Raw genomic sequence first — 12,764 nt, forward strand, 5'->3', positions numbered from 1 at the left:
GGTAGAGTATGTGCTTAGCATGCATAAGGTCCTGGGTTCAATTCCCAGTGCCTCCATTTAAATAAACAAATAAAAAATAACCTCCCCTCCCCCACAAAAATTTATTTTCCACAGGCTCTACCAGACTGCCTAGGAGGTCAAGACATACAAAAGATTAAGAACACCTCGTGGGCACTGTTATTACCCGTTTTCACCGACTGGGAGACTGAGGCACAGAAACCTCAGTAATTCACGCAAGGTCAAAGAGGTTAGAAGGAGCACAGATGGGATAGGAAGCCACATGATGGGGCTCCAAAGTGCATGCCCTTCACCAAGGCTGCGTGGCTCCTCCGTGAGATTCTGTGAAAGCTCCTCTATGAGACTCCAGGTGCCCCATGGTCATAAGTAATCTCAGCTGCGCACGCACGCTGCCCACAGCCGCCAGGTGTGCTCAGTTAAATCCTTATTGGCGTCTCCTTGTACCATCCTGCTGGTTCTGGCCTTCACCTCCTCTCCGAGTTCATCTCCTTCCTCTCTCTCCTTCTCTGTTTTCCAGCCACGCTGGTCTCCTTTCTCCGCCTCACAGCCTTTGAACTTGTCTTTCCTTTCACTGGGATGCTAGTCCTTCTCTTCCTTCTCGTCCTGGGATCTCCGCTTTCCCGCCGCTGCGTCTCAGAGGGGCTTCTGGGATTAACTCATCACGGTAAGTTCTCTCTGTGTTTCTTTATATATTTTGTTTATTAATCCTTTCTTGGTTCTAGTTATTTCAAATATCGCCTCCCAGTTTGGGGCTTATCTTTTCATCTTCTTGAGAGAGTCATTCAGTGAACAAAATTCTTAATTTTGAGTCAAGTGGATCAATCTTTTCCTTGATAGTCTGTGCTTTTTGTTTCTTGCTTAAGAAATCACTCCTCACCTCCAAGGTCATGGAGATATACTTTTGTATTTCTTCCTAAACGTTTTGAAGTTTTGCGTTTTACAGTGAAGCCCTTGATGCATCTGAAATTGACTTTGGTGAAAGCTGTGAAGTAAGGATTCAACTTTTTTTTTTTCCCATGTGGATAACTAGGTATCCTAACGTCGGTTACTGAGTTGTCTGATTTTCCCCTACTGATCCCAAATGGACTTTCTTTCCTCTGTTCTGTGAGCCAATCTCTGGGCGTCTACTACACTGCCTTGTTTAAGATAGCTTTATATATGTTATGGGAAGCTGCCTTTGTTAACTTTCTTCTTAAGGAGTGAGTTGTAAATTCTTCCTTTTCTATGTAAATTTCTAAATAGCCTGTCAAGTTCTACCAAAAAAACTCCCAAAACAAAAACAAAAACCCATTTTGAGATTTTCCTTACAATTACTTTAGTTTTTTAAAGTGTTGTTTTTTTTTTTTTTTTTTTTTGGTGGGAGGAAGTAATTAGGTTTATTTATGTATTTACTTTTTAGAGGAGGTACTGGGGAGTGAACCCAGAACCTCATGCACGCTAAGCATGTGCTCTGCCACTTTGAGCTATACCCCCCCAGCTACTTTATATCTGCACGTTAATTTGAGAAGAATTGACATCTTTAAACTGTTTCTTCTTTCTGTCCATAAATGAGGATTAATTCTGCTTTTATTTGGATCATTCAGTGCTTTTATCCGGATCATTCAGTCAAATGCTTTCGATTTATAATTTTCTCTATCAGATCTTACGCCTATTTCATTATATTTCTTTATAAAATAGATAACCTTGCTATTGTAACAGAATCTTATTTAAATTTTCTGTTTATTGCTAGTGCAGAGAAATGTCACCAATTGTGTATAGATAATATATATTCCACAAACTTGCTGAATTCTCTTATCTAGTTATTTATGGACTATATGGGTTTGTTTTCTATATAGACACATGTATCACCTGAAGATAATGAGAGTTTGGTTTATTCCTTTCTAATATTTATACATGTATTTACTTTCCTTTTTTTGCTGCATAAGCTCGAACCTCCAAAACAATGTGGAAGAAAACAATTAAAATTCTTTTCTTGATTCTGATTTCAAACGAAGGGTGTTTAGCATTTCAACATTGAGTCTGCTGTTTGGTTAAAGGCTTTTTGTAGATACCGGTATTTTTTTTTCAATTGAGAAAGTTTCTTTCTCTTCTTAATTTAACCTTGAATTTTTACCAGTAGTATTTGTTGAATTTTATGTAATTTTTCTCCTCATCTGAGTTAATTTACTTCCTTTATTTTGTTAATGCAGTGAATTAATAGATTTTCCAAAGTTAAACCAACCTTGCTGTACTGAAATGAGCCTTTCTGGGTTATGACGTGTTCTCTTTATACAATGATAGATTTTTATCTCCTTTAATTTTGCTTAGAACTTTCTGTTTATGATCCTCAGTGCATTTGGGCTATTATTGTCTTCTCTCATACTGTTTATGTTTAGTTTTAGTGTCCAGGTTTTACTAGCCTCATAAAAATGAGTTATGGAGTAGTCTCTCATTTTCTATTTTCGAGGAGATTATGTATGATTGGATTTGTCTGTTCTGTTAAATTTGTATGTGAAAGAATGAATGAAGTTCAGCAAGCTGGGTGACTAGTACATAGTGGTAAAGAGCAGGCAGGTCCTTGGAGGAGGTATTTACTGCACACCTTACATTTGAGAGGAAGGAGCAGGAGGCTGCACCCAGCTGATGCATTTAGTGGAAACTGAAGGAAAGTCCAGGTAGTGCATAGAGTTGCCAAATGGAGGGAACCTGTGGTCCTGCTCTCAAGCTGTCAGATCACCTCATGTTTCACAGTGGAGTGAGGGGAAAGGGTTTTACAGGCAAAGATTGTCTAAAAATACGCAATCTTTATGCAGTCTACATATTACAAGTTTGATGAATGTTGTGAAGCATTTTCAGCTCATTTTGTCTTCTAAAAGCTTGATGCACTAATTTAGGTCCGTGAAGGGCTGGATGCCCCAAGGAAATTGTGTGCGATATGAGAACATAATATTCACAATACTGTTTACCCTTTGACCACTCTGCTCCCAGTTTCTGCTCCAACAGGTTTTATTTATCCTAAGATTAAAGCAGCTCACCAGTGGACATATAGTACTGCTTTATGGTGAAATGCAAACATGTAAGCCAGACCCAGTGGATTCTGTCACCTTTGAAAAATGATTCATTCTTTTGTCGGCTTTGTTTTTCACTCATGGGAAACCTGATAACATTTCAGAGCCTGAAGTCCTTCCCTAAGCTAAAATAACCTGTTGAAAGTAAGTTTAAACCAAGTCTAAGGTAGAAGAGCAAAGTTTTTGAATTTGGAAACATGTCTGATCATACTACTGCAATAAAAACAAGACACTGTAATTGGATTTCACTGAGTCGCAATTTACCCTGAAATTGACTAACTGCACTGCGTTAGAGAAATCTAAGACTTGTAAATACACTGATTAATAGGTCTGCTCTAGACTCTGTACCGTCACTAATCAGTGATAGTGCTTCTCCACTGGGCCTCAGAATCCTTCTCAACACAGAGCAACAGAAGAAGCTTAAATGTCACTTCTGGTTCTCAGTGAATAAAGACATCACTACCATTTGCCATTTTTGCCAGCCAAGCTCATGCTAAACTCATCCCCTTAGTGCAGATTCTGGATTTGGTATTAGTTACCTTATATTGGCAGTTCAGGGCTGTATCTCAGAAAAGCTTGGTTGCTTTTTATGTCTCTTTTTCACAGATAATCTATTTTTCATTTATTCTGCCTCTGTCCTACCATAACTGATTTCCTTCTCTCTCTTAATAGTAGTTCAAAAACAAAAATAATATCCTTTACAAAAACAAGGAGAGTCCTAACAGCAGAAGGACACACAGTCAGATAAACGAAATTGCCTTATTTTCCATAAAATGAAGTTAGTAGCTCTGGTCCCTGTTGAACATAGTGGAAGGAGATAAGCTCTGTATATCAGCAGTGGAAGTTGTGTGATAACAACCAGCAAGTGATTTTTCCACAGTGAAGAGATTTTCCATCAGATCTCACTTGACCTTGAACACTATGTTAGCCATGAATAATTAATGGTACTTATTACAGTAAAGTCCCATTTAACTGACATTATCAGGGAATTAGATGCCTTAAATGAGTGAGTTGGCCAGATACTAAGACTGGCTCCCTTTATGGGCTGAAAAAAAAATCTTGATTATAACCATTTCTGGTGCTTGCTTTTCTAAAATGTGTGGCAGTATTTTGCGATTTATCAACATTCAGTGAAACATAAACATTTATGTATTTAATAAATAGTTATCAAAGCCTCATCTGTGCCAGGCACTATGCCAGGTGCAGGCAATAGAACAGTGAATGGGACACTGCCTGTCCCTATAAAACCTCTGTTCTGGTGGAGAAGAGAGAAAAACAGGGAATCACACCAAAGTGCTAGGATCATAGAAATCAAGACCATTGTGAACTTCGTTGAGCTGAGTAGCAAAACAGTTGAATTCAAAGTTGGCTGAATTCTCCAGAACTGTTTGCCTCTTTGCTCAATGGCCTCTGATCTCTGTGTCTTGAGTTCTTGTGATGGATCGTGGTAATTTTTGTACTTCCTCCCTTAATTTCAGCTGCCGTCTCTTGCTGCTTGCTAAGTGTGTGGTGCTGCCCCTACTATTTTTCTGTGAATAATGTACTAAAGTGATTAAATTAAAACTGACAGATAGATGATATATTAGTTATCCATGGCTGCATAACAAGTAACCCCAAAACTTACCAGCTTAAGAGAACACACATGTATTATCCCACGGTTTCTGTGGGTTGGGAATCCAGCATGCTTAGCTGGATCCTCTCCTTCAGGGTACCTGGCACACCTGTATGTAATCAAGGTGTCGACCAACACTGGGGTCTCTTCTGAAGGCAGGATTCCATTCCTCAAGGGCTATTGGGCTAAGATCCTCAGTTCTCTGCTGGCTATTGTCTACAGGCCACCCTCAGTTTCTTGCTACAGTTCTTTCCAACAAGGCGGCTCTCTTGCTTCATCAAAGCCAATAAGAGAGCATCTTCTAGCAAGATGGAAGCACAGTCTTCAGTCACCTAATCATTGAAGTGACATTCCATCACCTTTGCTGCTTTGCTGTATTCTGTTGGTTCCAAGCAAGTCACCAGGTCCTGCCTACTTTCAAGGGGAAGAATACCAGGAGAGGGGATCCCTGGGGGCCTGCACAGAGGTGGCTCACCCCACACACCAAGCATATCATTATCTTTCTTCCAGAGGCCATAGAAGCACCATCAATCAATCATGTCTCGCTCTCCCACTGAACCCAGAAAAAGCTTCAAAATCTTTCCTAGTAGAGGACTCCAAGAGGCCTATTTCCAATCGGTTGGTGAGATAAAGCCAACTTGTCTTCTCTTATTTATCAGCAACCATTCCAAGTAATTGCTATGGAGGAAATACTTAGGCTGAGAATCTAGACAGAAACAGGGAACTGTATTTGGAAGCAGAACTGCAACATGGCGTGATGGCCATTGTCTGAAAAGTCAGTGAAGAGGAAGCACAGCTGGGGGCAGAAATTGACTGACTGTGTTAGAGACAAGTACTTCACAGAAAGGACCAAGAATCAAGAAATGCACATCCCAGTGTGCAAGAGCCCAGATGAGATCAGACCATATTATGATTAGACATGCACTAGAAGAATCCAGTCCTGACCAGGACAGAGGTTATTCCTTTGACTACACTGAAGAAGAGTAGTTTTACTTATTTATTTATCATCATTTTAATCAATGAGATGAGAACATCAGATGCCATGACCTGTCCTTTGTTGGGGGAGGTGATTAGGCTTGCTTATTTATTTTATTTTTGGAGGAGGTACTGGGGATTGAACCCAGGACCTTGCATATGCTAATCCTGCACTCTATCTCTTGAGCTATAGCCTCCCCCAGATGCTGTGACATGTCCTTTGTCTCAGATTTGGGGATGTCCTGCTAATGTCTGTAGCAGAGTTTCTCACCTTTTCTTTACCTACCCTCTCTTCGCATAAACATAAAAATCTCCTTACTCATGTGCAAAGGAACTTCTCCACTCCTTCTTCTTGAAGAATCACTCATGGGTTGGGGAGGGACAAAATAGGAATTGGGAATTAACAGATACACATTACTAAATATAAAATAAGTAAATAACAAGGATCTACTGTATGGCACAGGGAACCATATTCAGTATCTGGTAACAACCTATAATGGAAAAGAATATGAAAAAGAATATATATATGTATAACTGAATCACTTTGCTGTACACCTGAAACTCTAGAAATCACCTATACTTCATTTTTCAAAAAAAAAAAAAAAAGATGTTAAAAAAATCTCATGTCTCTGCATATTTTATTCCTACCACACCGTAGTACCTTCTCACTTTTAATCCTTTTGTGTGTGTCCACACCAGCTTAGGTCTCCTAAAGGCTTCATCTTTGTCCACAGGGCTTCTTGAAAAAAATAAAAATAGTGATCCTTAAACTGGGGGGATTGCAGTCCCCCAGAAGAATAAGATATTTTAATGATTTATTTTAAAATAATTTCAAACTTTCAGAAAAAACTTCAGTAACAGTTCAAGTTCCTGCATGCTCCTCACTCAGATTCCTCACGTTTGTTTTCCAGAGCCATAAAAATAGTCAACTTTTTGGGCACTCTCCCATGTAGTCATAGTACAACCATGAAAGAATAATGCTTTAATCCACAGACTTCTTTTGCATTTCAGCCATTATCCCAATAATGTCCTTTACAGATCCAGATCCAGTCATGATCACGTGCTGCATTTAGCTTTCAAATCTCTGACTTCCTCCCACTTGGGACAGTTCCTCAGTATCCCCTTACCTTCTGTGTCTGGACATTTTTTAAGAGTACAGGCCAATTACTCTGTAGAACATCCCTCAGTTTGAGTTTGTCTAAATGTCCCCCCAAGATGAGATTCAGGGTATACTTTTCAGGTGGAAATATCAGAGAAATGATGCTGTGTTTTTCTCAGTGCATCCTACCAGTAGGGACCCCTGTTTGTCCATGTACAGTGTTTGCCAGTTTCTCTACTCTGATTTTATAAGTCTTTTGTATTTAGTGATAATTGATGTTTTTTAGGGGAATACTTTGTGAGACTCTGTGACTGTCCTTTTCCTCATCAGACTTTCCCCCACCAGTTCTAGCTTCCGCTGATGATTCTTGCCTGAATCTGGAATTTCTCTGATACTTGCCACAAAGATTTTTAAGGACGACCTTGCATGAATGGTTTTAAAGGAATAATTTCCAGGTTGTCAGCTCCTCTCTAGATGCCTCTGAAACTGCTGTGTCTGAGAATGTATGTGTGACATGCTGGTTCCCCTTCCAGAGCCTCACTCAAACTGCAAACTCCTGGGGACACCTCGTGCAGGACCACCAGACACAAAGTGAAGAATGCACCTAGGCTTGTACCAGGGGCCCCAGGTCCCATCTCTCACTCCCTTTTTCCCCTTTTACAAAAGAAAGGCCCACCTCTCACCCATCTGAACCTTACTGTGGTGCATTCCCCCAGGGTAAAAAAAATCCAAGACTCCAAACAAAGGAGTGATTCAAAATCTAGCTGTTAGTGTTGAGAAAGTGAGTAATTCTAATGATTGGGTTACAAATCCTTCTCAGTTCTTTGCTTTCAACAAAATTGAAGAAAGATCTGATGGAGTTGTCAGTTAGTAGATCATTAAGAATAATTTTTGATGATAGATCGCCATATAATTTTTGGCAAATGACTTGGAAGAGTTTAAAGAATTGAGTGATGTTGCTATAACAGAACTCTTTCCATTCCTACCCACTTAAGTGAACAGAGTTTTTCAGTCCTTACAATTATGATTAAGAGGAAAATAAAAGGAATTAAATTGATGCTGAATCCTGTCTCACTTGGACAATAAGAAATATTCAAGAGTTAATAGGAAGGAAAAGCTCATTCCATCTTATTTAATTAAGATAGACGCATTAAAATTTGACTTCTGTTTTGTAATCATTTACCAAAGTTTATAACATATTTGGTGTTTTGACCGATTCAGTACAAAAATTCTAATAATAACACAGATGAAATTGTTTAACACTTAGAGCACCAGATTCACAGAAGATACGAAGATTTTACATTTCAACTTGGTTCAAAATCTTGAGACAGAAAACTGATGGAGTGATTAATAAAAAAGTCTTTTAAGCATTAAAATATATTACATTATAGTAAATTCTGTGCAGGGACTGGAATGGAATCAGAAAAGGAACAATGTGTGAAACCCCTGTGATATTTAGCTTTGCCTGATGAATTTTAAAATGAATAAGTTGTTTTCTGTACCTGTGAATCTGTTGCTGTTTGGTATAAATTCACTTGTATTATTTTTTAGATTCCACGTAGGAGTGATATCATGTGATACTTGTCTTTCTCTGCCTGACTGACTTCACTAAGTGTAATATTCTCTAGGTCCCTCCATGTTGCTATAAATGGCAATATTTCATTCTTTCTTACAGCTGAGTAGTACTCCATTCTTACAGAAAACAAATTTATGGTTACAAAAGGGAGAGAGAGAGATGGGTAGGGACAAATTAGGAGGATGGAATTAACAAACTCCTATACATGAAATAGATAAGTAACAAGGATTTCCTATGTAACGCGGGGAAATATATTCAGTATCTTATAATAACCTCTAATGGAAAATAATCCAAAAAAAATATATATGTATGTATAACTAAATCACTTTGCTGTACACCCCAAACTAACACAGTGTTGTAAATCAACTATACTCCAATTTAAAAAAAAAAGTGAAAAAACCAATTTTATTTTTACCAGCATCAGCACTTAAAGTACGCTAGGAAGTACAGGACTGTTTAACCCCTTATGATGACATATTTTGTCTCTCACTTTTAATATGTGAGGGGAAAATAATTTTCAAAGACATTTTAAGGGTCACATGAGCAACAAGAATATTGCTTAGAAAGACACTTTCCCTCTGCATGTGTTACAGAATTTCTCTGGGGCTTTACCTCCTGTTTTCTACCTTTAACTTCTCATCTAGGGTTTGTCTCCACCTTCCTTCATGAGCCCTCCTCACCCATCACACCCAATTCCTACCCCTGTCCCAGTGGGGCATCACCCCCAGGTCAAAGACCAGCCTTGCCCATGGACCGGAAAGGATCATCTTCTCAAATTAAAGATTATCCATTTGGGTATTATATTTATTATACCTAGATTCCTAGAACACGTGGTCCCTTTCTGAGTATAGTCAAGATCTCATGTCCAAAGAGGAAAAAACGTGTCCCTGTGGCAAGTCCCCCTTGTCAAGATGCTGTTTGAATGAGGGCCACCTTGCCCAGATTATGTGTACCGTATCAGGCCCATCTGCTGTGGGTAAAACACAACACAGTCAGAGAAAAGAGGAAAACTGATGGCCATTCCTAAATTGCCGGATCCTTGTTAAAATGTGGACTCCTGGACTTTGACAAGATCACCTGATTTGGCGGGTGTGGGGTAAGGCACAGGGCACCTTGTTGCGGTTTGTCCCTGTACCATACCTTGAGGATCGCTGCCTTAGAGCACAGTCCTTAATCCTGATGTAGGCTTCTCACATCCATCTTTTTGTTTCTATCCAGGTACTCAGTGTTCCAAAGAGTTCAAATGGATCAGCAAATCAGCCAAGGGTAAGTGAGCTGTTCGTGTACAAATTTTGATTTCTACAGTTTATTCCAGCCTGATTATTTATCTCAAATGACTCTGCCTATTATATTTAAAATACTGCTTCTAATTGGAAGTACAGTCAAGTGCATACATGATATCAATAGTTGTTCAAGTTGTTTAAGTTTAATTTAATTTAGAATATTGATGCTCCGAAAGACATACATGGATAGGGAAAATAAATTTATAGGAAAAGAGATGTAAATGGTGAACAGATTTTAATTGACTTTCTCTAATGAAGTTATAGAAGTATTATGCAATAACATTGTAATTATATTGATGAAAATCCACGGGGAGGGGTGGTAAAACGCACATGAACGGGGTCGGGACCGTGACTCGTTCATCCTCGCACTATTAACGTGTCCGTACCTGTACGCAGTGTTCTAAAATTCTATACTCCTTTAGCTGATAATGTTACCTCTGTCAGCCTACTTTGAGGAAATGCAAGATTGCAAAATCTGTTCATTGTAGAATTGTATATTAATTATAGAATGATAGTGGCAGTAAGCAGAAGCAGCTGGCACAAGGGCTTGGCATAGTATCCACTTCTGTAAAACATTGTTGTCAAAACACATTTAATGTTTTTTGTTTGTTTTGTTTTTTATTGAGGTATATATTGAGCTGATGTACAAAGCACATTTAATGTTAGGAGATAATGTTCAGGATAGAATGCTACATGGATCCCAGGTTTGTGTGTGTGTGTGTGTGTGAGAGAGAGAGAGACAGACAAGACAGAGAGACCAAGACAGAGAGAAAGAAGAACGGCAAAGGGAAGGAATCTAAAACACACATACAGTAAGTAGGAAAAAATTAGACAACCGTGATGGTGACACTAAAGATAATTTTTTATTTTCTTGTTTACATTTTCTTTAGCTTTTAAATTCTTTGCAATGCATACATCAGTTTTATAATCCAAAACAGTATTGCTTTCAAAGCCATATTAAATGGGTATTCCAACTTCTGAACTGCTGGTTTTGAGGAAACCAGTGTATTTGCAGAGTGCCAGAGAACCAGTCTGTTCCCCTGGTCCCCAGCCTGTGGGCAGGTGGCACCTTGACAGAGAGTTAGACCTACAGGCTGATGCATCTCTCTCCATCTCTCCATCTGTCTTTCACACATACACACACACTCGGAGGATATTCTAGCATGTCCCTCGAGAGCCTGCTTCTTTTCCTTTACCCTGAATGATTTAAATGGAGCTGAAGGAAGCTATTCTTTACCATGAGTTGATATTAAAGGGTCAGGAGAACCATGCAGTGAGTTTCTTTCATTTATCAGTATTACCATGATTAAATGTCCTCTCTTGCATTATTCATTCATTCAGCAAATAGTTTTAAGTGCCTGTTAGACACTCAGATAGTCACTTGAACGGAGACGAAGATGTATTCATGTATCCATCTGTTGAGTCAGTCAGTAAATAGTATTTCCTACAGTACTCACCCGGTGTGTGATGGAAGCTGCTCTAGACACTGCCAATACCGTGGGAAATCAGACAGATATGGAGCCCACCCTCAAAGAGCTCAAGGCCCAGTAGGAGAGAGAGAAAAGTCAACAAGGAAATAAAAATAATCACCATTCGCAGTACTGCCTGGGGAGAGTGCCCAGTGTTGCAGCAGAGACTAGCAGTGGTACCGCGTAGTTGAGGTGGTCCCGGAGGGCCTCTCTGAGCAGAGGACTCAGGTGTGAGCGGAACAAGAAGAAACCAGCCAGAGAGGGTTGAGTTCCAGGTGGGGAAGGAGGGCAAATTCCAAACTGAGACAAGAGAGAATGCGAGAGCCCTGGGAGTAGGGGGCGTCTCCACGGGACGATCCTCAGCGGGCTCTGAGAAGAAGTGGGCAGCCTTTTGCCAGTGTCTTAAAGGTGAGGGTGGAGAGAGGAGGGGACAGGAGATGGTCCAGTGCACGGGTTGGCTGCATAGGACAATCCATTCTCTGTTGCTGAAGCATTAAGTGTGAAGCAGAGAGGTAGGGGAGCCAGGTAATGGCACACCTCGATTGTCGCGCTGTGGGACACAGGTGTGATCTAGTTGGTAGCAGGACTCCAACAAAGACTTTTAAGTGCAAGGCTGACTTGGGCTAATTGGTGTTTTAGGAAGATTGTTCTAGCACCTGGTAGAAAATTGATACCCAAGTGAGCATTGAATGTTAAATGGGAAAATAGACCTTCTTTCCTTCAGTCATTGAAAGTTAGTGAAGGGTTTTCAGTAGGAGAAGGACACTATCAGAGGCATGGTTTAGGCAGATTAATCTGTCGGCACAGTGTTAGATGAATTAAAGAGAAAGTGACAATCTCATTTGTCACCATCCCTCAGCAGAAATGTACTTTCACTGACTTTTTAAGTTTTAAGACAGAAGTACGTGTGAGTAATCTCTTGCTGTGTAACAGACTACCTTAAAACGTAGGGTTAAAACAACCCACGTTTATTATCGCACAGTTGGAGTGGCTCAGGAACCTGGGCGTGCGTTAATTGGATCTTCTGCTTCAAGGTCGCTCGCAAACTAGAATCAACATATCAGGCAGGATTGGGACTTCATCTGAAGGTTCAACTGGTAACTGATTGACTTCCACACTCGCTTCCATGGTTGTTGGCAGGATTCAGTTCATTGGGGTTGTTGGGCTTCAGTTGCTTGACATGTGGGTCTCTCCTGATGGCAGCTTGTTTCATGAAAATGAGCGAGTTTAGAAGGCAGTCTGCTAGCAAGATGGGTGTTAGACACATTTGTAACCTCATCGTGGAAGTGATGTCCCATCACCGTTGCCACTTTTGTGGGTTAGAAGTGAGTCGCTAGGTCCAGGCCACTCTCTGGGGCAAGGGATCACACAAAGGCATCAATACACAGAGGTGGGATCACTGGGCACTGAGTTAGAAGCTGCCCACCAGGGGAGCTTAATGAGGATCGTTCCTGGGTGTGTTGCAAGTGAGGACAAGGTCTGGGGGGTTAAAGCCGGTATTGTTCCTCACCCGTGATCTAGTTGGGAAATCATCTTGCTCTCTCCTGGCCTGCCGATTACCGCCCTCATTACCATCACTGCCTGCCGTACCGCTGTCATGGTTTGTCCACTTTTCCTGGTGACGAACGCTGCCCCTCTCGAAGTCAGAGCATCTGGGAGTATTTATATACAAGCTGTGTTGGGCT

The 12,764-nt window shown here is 40.3% G+C and overlaps 1 long non-coding RNA gene across 1 annotated transcript in view; it reads left to right on the plus strand.

The window, feature by feature from the left end:
* Positions 1-12,764, plus strand: part of LOC141573706 (uncharacterized) — a 125,170-nt gene that overhangs the window by 24,304 nt on the left and 88,102 nt on the right. Inside the window, exon 3 of the long non-coding RNA XR_012499727.1 lies at positions 9,546-9,593. This is a non-coding gene — a long non-coding RNA (uncharacterized LOC141573706). The remainder of the gene's footprint in view (positions 1-9,545; positions 9,594-12,764) is intronic.

This window comes from Camelus bactrianus, chromosome 17 (genome assembly GCF_048773025.1).
Source record: "Camelus bactrianus isolate YW-2024 breed Bactrian camel chromosome 17, ASM4877302v1, whole genome shotgun sequence".
Lineage (NCBI taxonomy): Eukaryota > Metazoa > Chordata > Mammalia > Artiodactyla > Camelidae > Camelus > Camelus bactrianus.